Here is a 14,087-nt window from a genome sequence, read left to right as displayed (position 1 = left end):
AGCAGAAATAAAAGCCCACATAACCGTATCCTACTCAACACACAAGTTTGTCCTTATGCATATTTATAGTGCCACCATATGTCATATGCCAGCAAATATGGAAAACACAAGAATGGCCATCAGATTGGGAAAAAAACCATTTATATCTCCATACCAAAAAAGGGAAACGCTAAAGAATGCTCAAACTTTTGTACAGTGGCACTTATTTCATATACCTGTAAGGTAATGCTCAAGATCCTGGAAGGTAGACTCCAGCAATACATGGAGTGAGAGTTGCCAGATAGAATCACAGAATCATAGAATAGTAGAGTTGGAAGAGACCTCATGAGCCATTCAGTCCAACCCCCTGCCAAGAAACAGGAAATCACATTCAAAGCACCCCTGACAGATGGCCATCCAGCCTCTGCTTAAAAACCTCCAGTTGGGTTTAGAAAAGGCAGAGGAACGAAAGACCAAACTGCCAATATTCGCAGGATAATGGAGGATGCTAGGGAGTTTCAGAAAAACATATATTTCTGTTTTATTGACTATTCTAAAGCCTTTCTGTTTGGATCATAATACATCGTAGCAAGTTTTTGGTGGTATGGGGATACCAAGCCATCTTGTCTGTCTCCTGAGAAATCTATATAACGACCAAATAGCAACAGTTAGAACAGACCACGAAACAACAGATTGATTCAAGGTTGAGAAAGGAGTATGGCAGGGCTGTATACTGTCATCCTACCTATTCAACTTGTATGCAGAACACATCATGCGACGTGTGAGGCTTGATGAATCCACGGCTGGAGTTAAAATTGCCAGAAGAAACATTAACAACTTTAGATATGCAAATGATGCCACTTTGATGGCTGAAAGTGAGGGGGAGCTGAGGAGCCTTCTAATCAAGGTGAAAGAAAAAAGTGCAAAAGCTGGGTTGAAGTTAAACATCAAGAAAACCAAGATTACGGAAACCAGACTGATTGATAACTGGCAAATAGAGGGAGAAAACATGGAGGCAGTGATAGACTTTGTATTTCTAGGTGCAAAGATTACTGCAGACACAGACTGTAGCCAGGAAATTAGAAGACATTTACTTCCTGGAAGGAAAGCTATGACTAATCTCGATAAAACAGTGAAGAGTAGAGACATCACACTGGCAACGAAGGTCTGCATAGCTAAAGCAGTGGTATTCTCATAGTAAGCTCTGGATGAGAGAGCTGGACCATAAGGAAGGCTGAGCGAAAGAAGATAGATGCTTTTGAACTGTGGTGTTGGAGGAAAATTCTGAAAGTGCCTTGAACCACAAGAAGATCCAACTAGTCTATACTCTAGGAAATAATGCCCAGCTGCTCACTGAAGGGAAGGATATTAGAGGCAAAGATGAAGGACTTTGACCACATAATGAGAAGACAGGAAAGCTTGGAGAAGATCATGATGTTGGGGAAATGGACGGAAAAAGGAAGAGGGGCCAACCAAAGGCAAGATTATATCCTTGAAGTGACTGGCTTGACCTTGAAGGAGCTGGGGGTGCCGACAGCCGACAGCCAACAGGGAGCTCTGGTGTGGGCTGGTCCATGAGGTCACGAAGATTCAGAAGCAACTGAACAAATAAACAACAATGGTGCCACCTCACATTAAATACTGTGTAAATATTTCCTAAATGTATGGTTAACCTAAAAAAGAAAAAAAACATGGGGAAACAAAACAATGGAGTTATATTTGGGGGTGTTTAGCTTAGAAAAAATGGGGTAAGGAGAGACATGATGGAAGCAAATAAAATAATGCATGGCATCAAGAAAGGGAGGAGGAAGATTCTTCTCTCTCACACACACACACAGATACAATATAATAACACAGCTGAAGGACAGGAGAATCCAAACAAAAGGAAGTGCAATTCACATACAGTAGAGTCTCACTTATCCAATGTTCTGGATTATCCAACACATTTTTGTAGTCAATGTTTTCAATATATCATGATATTTTGGTGCTAAATCCGTAAATACAGTAATTACTACATAGCATTACTGCGTATTGAACTACTTTTTCTGTCAAATTTGTTGTCTGACATGATGTTTTGGTGCTTAATTTGTAAAATCATAAACTAATTTGATGTTTGATAGCCTTTTCCTTAATGCCTCCTTATTATCCAACATATTCGCTTATCCAACGTTCTGCCAGCCCGTTTATGCTGAATAAGTGAGACTCTACTGTATTGCATATTTAATCTGTCAAACTCGGTACTCCAAGATATAGTGATGTCTGCCACTTTGGACAGCTTTAAAGGCAATCAGACAAATTCATGCAGCATGGAGTTTATCAGGCATGATGAACATATTCCCTGTAGTAGGAGAGGAAAATCTGTTTCTGCATATCAGTCACAGGGGATCAAAAGCATAAAATATCTTGTGGGGGTTTTGGTTTCTCATTAGCAAATGGTTATTCACTTTAAGCAGAATGTTAGGTTATATCAGACTCATTTTGATTCAGTACTATTCTTTTTTATGTTGCAATGGTAGAATTCTCATAGAAATTAATGGACACTGTGTTACACAGTTGCCTCTAAATTAACCAAAATCCATGGTGATTGGTAGATGTCAGATAAAAGTAGTTTCTGGTTGCTTGAGAGTTAGTATTAAAAATAGGCCCAACTACGGCTGGATCTACACTGCCTTATATTCCAGGATCTGATCCCGGATTATTTATTTTAAACTGTATATGAGTTTACACTGCCAGATAATCTGAGATAAACAGATAATCTAGGATCAGATCCTGGGACATAAGGCAGTGTAGATCCATCCTAATACTATACTCCATATTATGTCATGACATGAACTCTGTATAGATTTGATATTAATATTGTAATGCAACAAATAAAAACCAAGACAAATTTAACTTGCTGTAACATAGTTTTACCTTTTTATTGTATAGTAAAGGTAAAGGTTTCCCCTGACATTAAGTCATGTCTGACTCTGGGGGTTGGTGATAATCTCCATTTTTAAGCCGAAGAGCCGGCATCGTCCGTAGACACCTCCAAGGTCATGTGGCCGGCATGACTGCATGGAGCGCCGTTACCTTCCTGCTGGAGCGGTACCTATTGATCTACTCACATTTGCATGTTTTTGAACTGCTAGGTTGGCAGGACCTGGAGCTAACAGTGGGCGCTCAAGCCACTCCCAGGATTTGAACCTGGCACCTTTAGGTCTGCAAGTTCAGCAGCTCAGCGCTTTAACGCACTTCGCTACCGGGGCTCCTAGTTTTATTGTATATAAACAGCTTTTTATTTAAAGTATTATTTCTTTCAATTCTTTTGTGAGTTCTTTTTCCACCTTCAATCTGTCATGCACTCCAGATAGTCAGTGTCCACTTTTGTAGATCAGCTTCATAATCACAGAATCATAGAGTTGGAAGAGACCTCGTGGGCCATCCAGTCCAACCCCCTGCCAAGAAGCAGGAAAATCTCATTCAAAACATCCCTGACAGCAGAGAGTTCTGCTGAACAGCTCTCACAGTCAGGAAGTTCTTCCTAATGCTCAGGTAGAATCTCCTTTCCTATAGTTTGAAACCATTGTTCCATGTCCTGGTCTCCAGGGCAGTAGAAAACAAGCCTGCACCCTCCTACCTGTGATTTCCCCTCACATATTTATACATGGTGATCATGTCTCCTCTCAGGCTTCTCTTCTGCAGGCTAAACATGCTCAGCTCTTTAAGCAACACCTCATAGGGTGTCATGGGGCCGATTCCAAGAGCTGAGTCTGCAAGCTCTTGAATCGGAGCCATAACAATACGCACTCCTCGATAGCTCCTACAGACACCTGGCAGCCAAGCATGGGAAATTCTGGAGTGAGAATCAAAACAATTTTAATGAGTAGTTTGTGTTGTAGTGATAGTCATATGATACCTGGGGTGGGGTTTGGGTGATGATATTTACGTGTGGTGTGACGTTGTAGCAAAGGAAATAAAAATGATTGTATGTAAACATTATGTCATTCTCGACTTTTCCAAGTCGTGTGTTCTTCAATAAAGATTGGTTTTGATAACAGCTACCTTTGGTCTGTGTTCATGCTGGTCGTTTGAAGTAAGCGTGACATTAAGTCGAGAATCCCGTTCTCACCCTCCTGCGGAGCCGCAGTGAAGTGAAAATGAGTGGAGGGGGCGATCGGAGCCCGAGGGGGGCAGAGGGCCCCTTACCAGATGTCCGGCCGCTGGGAGAGGAAACGCTACAGGCCATCGCTTCCTCCACCGGCTACCCTAGGCCGAATGGAGTGACCCAGAGGATCCCCAGAGGAGGGAGAGGAGTCTCGGCGGCTGCGGAGACCAGTTGGGGATCCGGGGGGAGCATGCCGGAGACTGTGGCGCTACGGTTGTCCATCTTGGAGACCAACTTGTCACGGCTGTCGGAAACCGTGGGAAGACTGGTGCCGTTGTTGGAAGAGAATCTCCAGAGGGAGCCCACCCAGTACGGCACCGAAAGAGGACCGGGCAAGGATAAAGCCTGGAGCCAGAGGGGCCAGCGCGCGTCAACGCAGAGCCCAACGGCGGCAGGCGGTGAGGGAGACGAGGAGTATTGGCAGGAGCTGGAGTTCCGAGAGAGGATGGCTCGGGAGGTGGATCGCCAGCGAACCTTGGGAACTCTGAGGCCGCCAACCCCAACCAGGATCCCAACCCCCCAAATTGGTATCGGGGTCGAAATACTGCTAGGACCCGGGATCGGGTCTAGTGGGTTGGTGGAGGAGGGCGGAGAGGAACCGGAGATCCACGGGGACGGAGGAGATGCGCCATCCGACGACGGACGACGGGACGAAGGGGCTACAGCGAGACCTACGTTTAGGTGGATGGAAAGGCCGACGGCAGCGGCGGAATTCCGAGGACCACAGGGGGCGACCGCCGGGCTGGGGCGCGGCGTGATCAAAGGGTCGGTTCAGGGGAACCTCATGCAACCCCTCCCCAGGCCGCCCGTTCAAAGGCAACGTACCGCAGAATGGATGCCTAGGAGAGAGGAGCTTAAACTGGAATACGGAGGGGAATCCTCCGAATTAAACTTTTTCCTCATTGGCATCAGAGGGTACATGGAGGATAATGCGCATACATTCCCCTCCGAAGGAAGCATGGTTCGGGCCATCGGAAATACCCTAAAAAGGGGGGCGGCCAGCTGGTATGTGCAATTACACGCCAGGCACGACCCGTGCTTGAGATCAGTACCCCAATTCCTGGCCGCACTGGAGAACCGTTTTAGAGACCCGCTGGAGCAATTAAGAGCTCGCAATCAATTAAAAGTCATAAAACAAAAGGACAAGACAGTACCCGAGTATGCAGAAGAATTCCTCCATCTCGCGGAAAGGGTACCAGAGTGGTCCGAAGTGACCAAAGTAGAAATATTTAAAGAAGGACTGCGCCCTGAGATATTCAGCTGGGCGGCGCACAGGGATGATCCAGAGACGTTACAGGGTTGGATTCAACTAGCAGGGCGCGTCGAATCTACCCTGTCCCAAGTAAAGCGCTTCCAGAGCGGCGGTGCCCAGCAGCGACCGGCAGCGAGGGGTCGTGGAGAAACAAGGAAGCAAGAGCGACCCGGAGGGCGGCCCGGGATCCCCTCCAAAGGAGACGACAACAGACCCAAGCCAGGATGCTTTGTGTGTGGGAAGACGGGCCATCGGGCGGCAGAATGTTGGGCCCGGAAGGGAGAACCGCCCAAAGCCACAAAACCCACGCCAGCAGCCGGGAGACGAGCGGAGGAGGAGGTGCAAGCCCCAGAGCCTCCGGAGCAGCTGGTGAGTCAAGACAAACGCATGATGGTAGTGCTAATCTGCTTATCGGGACTAGAGAATCGAGCCACCTGTAGAGCATTCGTGGATTGCGGTTGCTCTAGGAACATTATAACTCCAGAATTAGCGGAGGTGCTAAAATGCCAGCAAACTGCACTTAAAGTTCCGATTGCGTTCTCGCAATTGGACGGATCGGTTGCTGCTGGGGAAGTATCCACGAAAGAAATACAGGGGATCCCATGTAAAATAGGCAAATGGGAGGGAAGAATATCCTTTGTAATAGCCCCTATCGCCACGTATAATGTCATACTAGGGATCCCGTGGCTGGAGCAGGCAAACCCCGAGGTAGATTGGAGGGGAAAGAGCATGTCTTTTAAAGAACAACAAACGGAATGGGAGATAGGCAAGATAGCAGAGGAAGAGAGTGAGGGGGATGGTGCGGAAGAATTAAGCCAAGAACTATTGCCCCCGGAATACAGGGACTTTGTGGATGTGTTCAATCAGAAGGAAGCAAGCAAATTACCTCCCAAAAGGAATCTAGAAGTGGGAATCGAAATAACCCCAGGGGCAAACTTACCAAAACCTAAAGTTTACCCCATGTCTGTTCAGGAAAAAGAGGAATTGAGGAAATATATTGATAAAAATCTGGCGCGGGGGTTCATTAAGCCCTCCAGCTCCCCTTTGGGAGCCCCCATGTTATTTAGGAGAAAGAAAGACAATTCTTTAAGACTGTGCATTGACTATCGAAATTTGAATGCAATTACGAAGGATAACAAATACCCTATGCCCTTAGTAAAGGACCTGATTACTGTGTTGAAGAAAGGGAGCATATTTACCAAGCTTGATTTGATCGAAGCTTATCATAAGTTAAAAATCAAACCCGAGGATACTTGGAAAACTGCATTTTCCTGCGCATTCGGACTTTTTGAATATTTAGTTTTGCCTTTCGGATTAAAAAACGGCGGCTCCTGCTTCATGCAGCTCATAAACGAGATCTTACGCCCACTGTTATACCGAGGAGTATTTGTATTTTTAGATGATATCCTTATCGTGAGCGAGGACAGAAAGCAGCACATTGAATTGGTCCAGGAAGTTTTGCAAAAGCTAAGGGAAGCAAAACTGTATGCGAAATTTTCCAAATGTGAATTCAACAAGACACAAATTGACTTTTTGGGGTATCGGATATCTTCGGATGGATTAGCTATGGACCCATCCAAAGTATCGGACGTAAGGGAATGGGGAGTCCCTCAAACAAGGAGACAATTGCAATCGTTCCTAGGATTCGCAAATTTCTATAGGTCGTTCATAAAGGGCTTTGCTCAACTGGCCGCACCCCTTACAGAACTTTTGAAAACGAAGGGGAAAGGGGAGACGGCAAAAGTGAAAGCCCCTGGCGCCAAGCTGAGTTGGACGCCAGAATGCCAAAAAGCTTTTGAGACTCTAAAAAAACGCTTTATGGAAGAACCCGTCCTAAAGCACCCAGACATGCAGAGTCCTTTCATAATACATTGTGATGCTTCGGACTGTGCATATGGGGCAGTATTATTGCAAAAGGATCAAAATGGGAATTTGAAACCATGTGGATATTTATCACGGAAGTTTAGCGAAACTGAAAAATGTTGGCCCATATGGGAAAAAGAAGCGTTAGCTATACTGAAGGCATTGGAATGCTGGCGGCACTTCCTTGAAGGAAGCAAAATCCCATTTGAAGTCTGGTCTGATCATAGAAATCTCCAGTACTTAAAGTCCCCATGAAAATTATCCCCCAAACAAATTAGATGGGCACAGTACTTCAGCAGGTTTAATTTCCAATTGAAGTTTTTCCAAGGGAAACAAAACATTCTGGCCGATGCCCTTTCACGCATGCCTCAACATGAGAATATAGCCGCAGCAAAGGAAGGAACTGTATTTTCCGAAAAACAATGGGGGTTAGCAGTCAGCACGAGGGCACAGACAGAAAGAGAGAACTCAGCAGCGGTCAAAATTAACGAAGGAGGCATTTGGGAGAAGGAACTGGCGCAATCATACGAAGGGGACCAATGGATTTTATCCAACGCAGAAAAAGGGGAACAAAAGGGGGGACTATGGTTTGTGAAAAGGAAATTGTACATTCCTGCAATGTTGAGGGCTAAAATTTTGCATCGTTTCCATGATAACCAGAGCGCAGGACACATGGGAATTACAAAAACGACGAAATCCGTAGCAAGACATTGTTGGTGGCCAGGGATGAGAAAGGACATAAAAAATTATGTTACCCAATGTGACGATTGTGCCATGAATAAATCGCGGGGAGGGAGACCAATGGGACTATTGCAGCCTGTGGCAGAACCTACCAGACCTTGGGAATGTGTGGCTATGGACTTTGTGGGGGAATTACCTGTCAGCAAGGGGCATCGTTATATATGGATTGTATTAGACTTGTTTTCCAAACAAGCTCACTTTATAGCGCTTGCAAAGTTACCATCAGCAGAGAAACTGGCCGACTTATACATAAATCATATTTACAAGCTGCACGGGTGTCCTAGCAGGGTGGTCAGTGACAGGGGTGTCCAATTCACGGCAAAATTTTGGGGGAAATTCTTAGAAATATTAGGGGCAGAAAGGAGCATGAGTTCCGCTTTCCACCCTATGACAAACGGTGCAGTAGAACGTATCCAACAGACACTTGGGCAGTTCCTTCGCATCTACTCAAATAAGAGACAAAACGATTGGTCTAGGTGGCTAGCATTTGCTGAACTAGCCTTTAATTCTACAATCCATTCCGCAACAAATAAAACTCCATTTGAAATAATTTATGGGCACGAAGTCCAGCCTTTACCCCAATTGCCAAAGTGGCCAGAGAATGGAGAACCAGGGGTGGGGAAATGGAAAACTCAGATGCAAGAATGTTGGAGCCAAGTGACTGCATCCTTAAAGGAAGCGCACAAAAAGTATAAAACCTTCGCAGATCGAAAAAGAATTGAGGGCGATAAGTTGGAGAAGGGGGACTTAGTATGGCTAAGTACAAAAAACATAAAACTAGGTCTGCCCTCAAAAAAGTTAAGCCCCAAATTCATCGGACCCTTCAGGATACAGGAAATCATAAACGAAGTGACTTTCCAATTACACTTGCCAAAAAGTCTAGGGAAAATACATCCTGTATTCCATCGCAGCTTGTTAAAAAAGTATATGGGTACTTTGGATAAAATGGATGCATAGTGTTCATGTTTGTTCTGTTTCAGAGTCATGGCGATCGAGATACAGAAGAAGAGATCGGCGACAGGGGGGGCACCATGTCATGGGGCCGATTCCAAGAGCTGAGTCTGCAAGCTCTTGAATCGGAGCCATAACAATACGCACTCCTCGATAGCTCCTACGGACACCTGGCAGCCAAGCATGGGAAATTCTGGAGTGAGAATCAAAACAATTTTAATGAGTAGTTTGTGTTGTAGTGATAGTCATATGATACCTGGGGTGGGGTTTGGGTGATGATATTTACGTGTGGTGTGACGTTGTAGCAAAGGAAATAAAAATGATTGTATGTAAACATTATGTCATTCTCGACTTTTCCAAGTCGTGTGTTCTTCAATAAAGATTGGTTTTGATAACAGCTACCTTTGGTCTGTGTTCATGCTGGTCGTTTGAAGTAAGCGTGACATTAGGGCTTGTTCTCCTGACCCTTGATCATTTTAATCACCCTCCTCTGGACACCTTCCAGCTTGTCAACATCTCCTTTCAATTGTGGTGCCCAGAATTGGACACAGTATTCGAGGTGTGGTCTGACCAAGGCAGAATAGACTGGTAGCATGACTTCCCTGGATCTAGATACTATACTCCCATTTATGCAGGCCAAAATCCCATTGGCTTTTTTTAGCTGCTGCATGACATTGTTGGCTCATGTTTATCTTGTTGTCCACGAGGACTCCAAGATTTTTTTTTGACACGTATTCCATTCTGTATTTTTGCATTTTATTTGTTCTGCCTAAGTAGAGTATCTTGCATTTGTTTCTGTTGAACTTCATTTTGTTAGTTTTGGCCCATCTCTCTAATCTGTTAAGATCATTTTGAATGCTCCTCCTGTCTTCTGGAGTATTAGCTATCTTTCCCAATTTGGTGTCATCTGCAAATTTGATGATCATGCCTTCTAACCCTTCATCTAAGTCATTAATAAAGATGTTGAACAGAACTGGGCCCAGGACAGAAGCCTTTGACACTCCACTTGTCACTTCAAGGAGCTAAATCATCCAAAACTGAACATGGATTCTAAAATTTTTAAATTAAGGAAGTTCAGACTAAATCATTTTCCTTCTCCATAAAGAGCCTCACCATCCTTGGGGGCTCAGCTAGAAGAGGGAAGGGATGATGGGAATATTTTTTTCAATAGAATTTCTGGTACAGGTCCGTATCTTAAATATGGTTTGAAAAATGCATACAAGCACTTCATTCGGTGAATGAATACAAATGGAATATGCATAATTTGAAAAATATGATTAGAAATGCATATATTTTGATAAACACATTTGAGCTTCCATTCAACTGAATACATTTGAGGTCAGAAGCAGCTTGGCTATTTACCGTATTTATTTCTTTATTTAATATACCACCTTTTTTGCCAGTTCAGGACAAAAAGGGGTTTAGCAAAATAAATTAAAACAGAAATAGCTAATATCAATCTTACGTGTGTTTTTCAAAAGCTTTAAAATAATTAAATACATTTTCATATTAAAATGGCACTGAATTAAAAATACAGAACATTAAAAACATAACAAAAAAAGAAGTAATAGTACAACTATTCAAAAGAAAATCCTTTGGAAAAGGAGAACTTTGACAGGATCAAGCTTGACAGATTGGCACATCTGTAGATTCCTGCAACAAACAAGAAACTATCGTGTTGATTATTAAGTGGGCGTCTTGTGGTTACAATCAAGAAACTCAAGAAAAACATGATCTCATCCTATTGAAGACCCAATTTAATACATGAGATAGCATCGAAAAAAGCCACAGTACTTTATAGGAAATTGCCTTAAATGAAGCCAGAGAATTTATGCATGTATGCCAGTATTACTTACTCCTAAATCTGAAAAAAATCATTATTGTGGCTATGATTGTTATCATTACCATCATTCCATTCTCACAGTCCACAGATGCTACTGACTGCAATTCTATGCCATCAATAATTCAGACTACTGGGGAAACGAGGGATTGTTTTGGAATACAACTCTAGAATTTTCCAGATAGCATAGCCACTGGGAATCTGGGATTGCAAAAATGTATCTTCTCCAAGATTTAATCTACTATAACTTGCAGCAACTTTCCAAGCTGTCAAGTAAAGATCTTTCACATCACCTAATTCTTCAGCTGGAAATGCCGAACATTAAATCCTGGAAATCTAAGCACACAAAGCCTTTGCTTACCCCTGTGTGATGGCTGCTCTTACTCACCCCTTGTAATAAGTATACAGTTATTTTCTGTCATGGAAGAGCATTTCTCTGAATTCAAACTGAATAAAAATACAGTCAGAAAAAAGCCACCCTCTCCAGAGTCTTAATGTGGTCCTGATACCTTTTAAGGGATTTCTGGAATGTATAGAAATCATATTCTAAAATCATATATATTTTACAAGTTTAAAGTCTGCCTACAGGTCACTTGGACTCTTTCCTATTGTATAACCTTTTTCACTAGCTGCCAAGATGTCAACATTTTTCAAGTACTCCAGAAGTACATAGCTACTAAGAGTGTAAAAAGATAGTTCTTTCATTTTTGAAATATTTTTTTCACTTCTTCTCACAGTATGTTTGGCAAATATTAAAACCCTGAGCTCCTTAGGGCAAGCAAAACCAATAAGGCTGGCTTTACAGAGTGTTAATCAAAACAGAGTAAACACTGCATTTTTTCTGTTCAGAAATATAATGTGTAGCACATCCCTTTCAAAAGAAAAACACACTAAACATGACTTGCGTAAGCATAACAGCTGCTGATACTTTTTTTAAAAAAACCAGTCGAAATAGATATAATACTTGTTCAGCCTTTGGAGGATTATAGAAACACAAGTGTATATGCCAGTGGTGGACGTTTGTCCAGATGCTAGGGAATTGGGATAATTATCAGTGCCTCTAAACTTGTTTAGATCATTGCATCCTTTATTAACACCGAATAATGTTTTCTAAACAATAAACACTGCAGGAAGTAAGGCATACTGCTGCCACTGATTTGGAAGGGAAGTGGAAACATCCTTTTGGCATTCTGTGAGACTGCATATTTAAGTTGATTTCTTGATGCAGCTCACAGCTCAGAAATGTTTCCTCCCAATCCTTACTTACTAGGCAGCAGCTGCTGTGAGTTACAAGACTCTGTTCTCCTGTCAGTTGAAATCCAATGAACCTACATCCCCACCCCTTCTTCAAGCAACCTCCAGTGCAACAGTCACGGGTGGGAGATTGATGGGAACATCAGCCTGCTGTCACCGTGGTTGCTACCTATTAAGTCAGGAGTGGGGGACTTTTGCTTTACCTATGTATTTTAACATGATTTCATAGATAGGGAATATGCATATGAATCAGTTATGAATGCACGATGCTAGGTTATGCATTTGTAATTGTGATCGAAAATTACAACTGCATATTTTATGGGACAATGCATTCCAGTTTAGATAAACTAGAAAAAGTAAAGCCAGTGTGATATGACCCAGAATGACCTTGGGGAAGTTACACTTTCTCAAAAAGCACAAAAAAAACCTTCCTGGTTTTTTTTTACCAAAAATCCCATATAAAGTTCACATTAGAAACAACTTGAAAGCACACAACAGGAATGACAACCTTGAGAAATTCTGTTAACCTAAGAGCAGGCAAAGCATGTAACTCTAGACTGTTGGACTATAATACCCATCATTTCCAACACTGGCTGTGCTAGCTAGGTCCGATGGCAATATAAAAACATTTGGATGACTACACTTTACCCATCTTGGTATTAAGCTACATAAATCGTAGATGAGCAGCTCTGTTGAGAAAAAATAAGCCCCGAGTCCCTCCGGGGAGATGGGGCAGGATATAAGAATAAAATTATTATTATTATTATTATTATTATTATTATTATTATTATTATTATTATTATTATTGATCTACTCAAATTTGCATGTTTTTGAACTGCTAGGTTGGCACAAACTGGGGCTAATATCGAGAGCTCACTCCATCCCCCAGATTCGAACCACCAACCTTTCGGTCAGCAAGTTCAACAGCTCAGCGGTTTAGCCCGCTTCGCTACCAGGGACTGGTATACTGTATGTCTTTCTATGTTTCATTCCTCTACCCAGTGAACACATACTGAAGACTTCCAGAGAAGCAATGGCTGTATTTACCACTGAATCTGCAAAGTACCAATGTGAAGCCAGTGATGAAAAGCATCTTAATCCATAGCTGCCTCCAATGATGTATGGTCTCCATGAAATCACCAAGATGGGCTCATGTAAACCTTTCCTCTTGTCCTTTTCTGGTCAACTCAATCCTTCATGATAAATTTCTTTATCTGACTGTGTATTGATCTAATGTTTCCTTGGGTGAACATAAAATATATGGTATATAGCTTCCCACATTTTGTCATCTCATAATTTTCAAATAAAACTACTTTCATAAACTGTAAAACCAGACCAATGCTAGGGTTGCCAGGTTTCAAGGTGTTGGCTGAAGTCTCAGGGAATTGCTGAGCTCCTTCAGATATTCAGTCAAGAAGACAAATCTTAGGGCAAACATCACTGATAGAAGAAAAAGATTTAATTTTTATGTGAGGTAGGTTTAAATTAAGGGTGTATCTACATGGGCGGATTAAGGCACTCAAGCAAGAATTCAGCACCACCAATGAAATTTCAGTCCTCAAATTTATAATACTACTAGAGTGTGACAGTGAAAACGATTCAGACCTTCAATGTGCTGTTTATGCATTTCCTTGGTAATTTTGCCGGTTTCTTCTCTTTGGCTGCCTCAGCTCTGTTTCTAAATGCTCAACTGAAATTTTATGTTATTGGAATGCAAGAAATTTTGAGAGTTTGGAGAAATACTTGGAACAATGCTCTCTCACACACTCACTGTCAGGAACCAGGGCTCTGCTAGTATACAGGCAGAGGTTAATAATAATAATAATAATAATAATAATAATAATAATAATAATAATAATAATAATAATAATAATTGTTGTGGTAATCTCTGAGTGGTTAGACTCAATTTAACCCTCTCTGGGGGAGATTCCACCAAAATCAGCAGAGTAGCAAAAGCAAAGCTTGTCCTTTTCGATTGTTTTACCGATATTGTTGATTTATTGTTGTAAATTTGTGTTTTTGTTTTGATTTTATATTGTGATGTTGGGCAAGGCCCCATG

The 14,087-nt window shown here is 42.4% G+C and overlaps 1 protein-coding gene and 1 long non-coding RNA gene across 3 annotated transcripts in view; one reads left to right on the top strand and one right to left on the bottom strand.

The window, feature by feature from the left end:
• The window catches only part of LOC134297710 (uncharacterized), a 32,762-nt gene extending 19,517 nt beyond the window's left edge, over window positions 1–13,245 (top strand). The window contains exon 2 of the long non-coding RNA XR_010004562.1: window positions 13,030–13,245. This is a non-coding gene — a long non-coding RNA (uncharacterized LOC134297710). The remainder of the gene's footprint in view (window positions 1–13,029) is intronic.
• The window catches only part of plpp4 (phospholipid phosphatase 4), a 166,932-nt gene that overhangs the window by 98,851 nt on the left and 53,994 nt on the right, over window positions 1–14,087 (bottom strand). The gene's annotated exons all lie outside the window — the stretch shown is intronic.

The sequence above is a fragment of the Anolis carolinensis genome, chromosome 3, assembly GCF_035594765.1.
Source record: "Anolis carolinensis isolate JA03-04 chromosome 3, rAnoCar3.1.pri, whole genome shotgun sequence".
NCBI lineage: Eukaryota > Metazoa > Chordata > Lepidosauria > Squamata > Dactyloidae > Anolis > Anolis carolinensis.
Note: the sequence above shows the minus strand (reverse complement) of the source record. Positions and strands in the feature narration are given on the sequence as shown.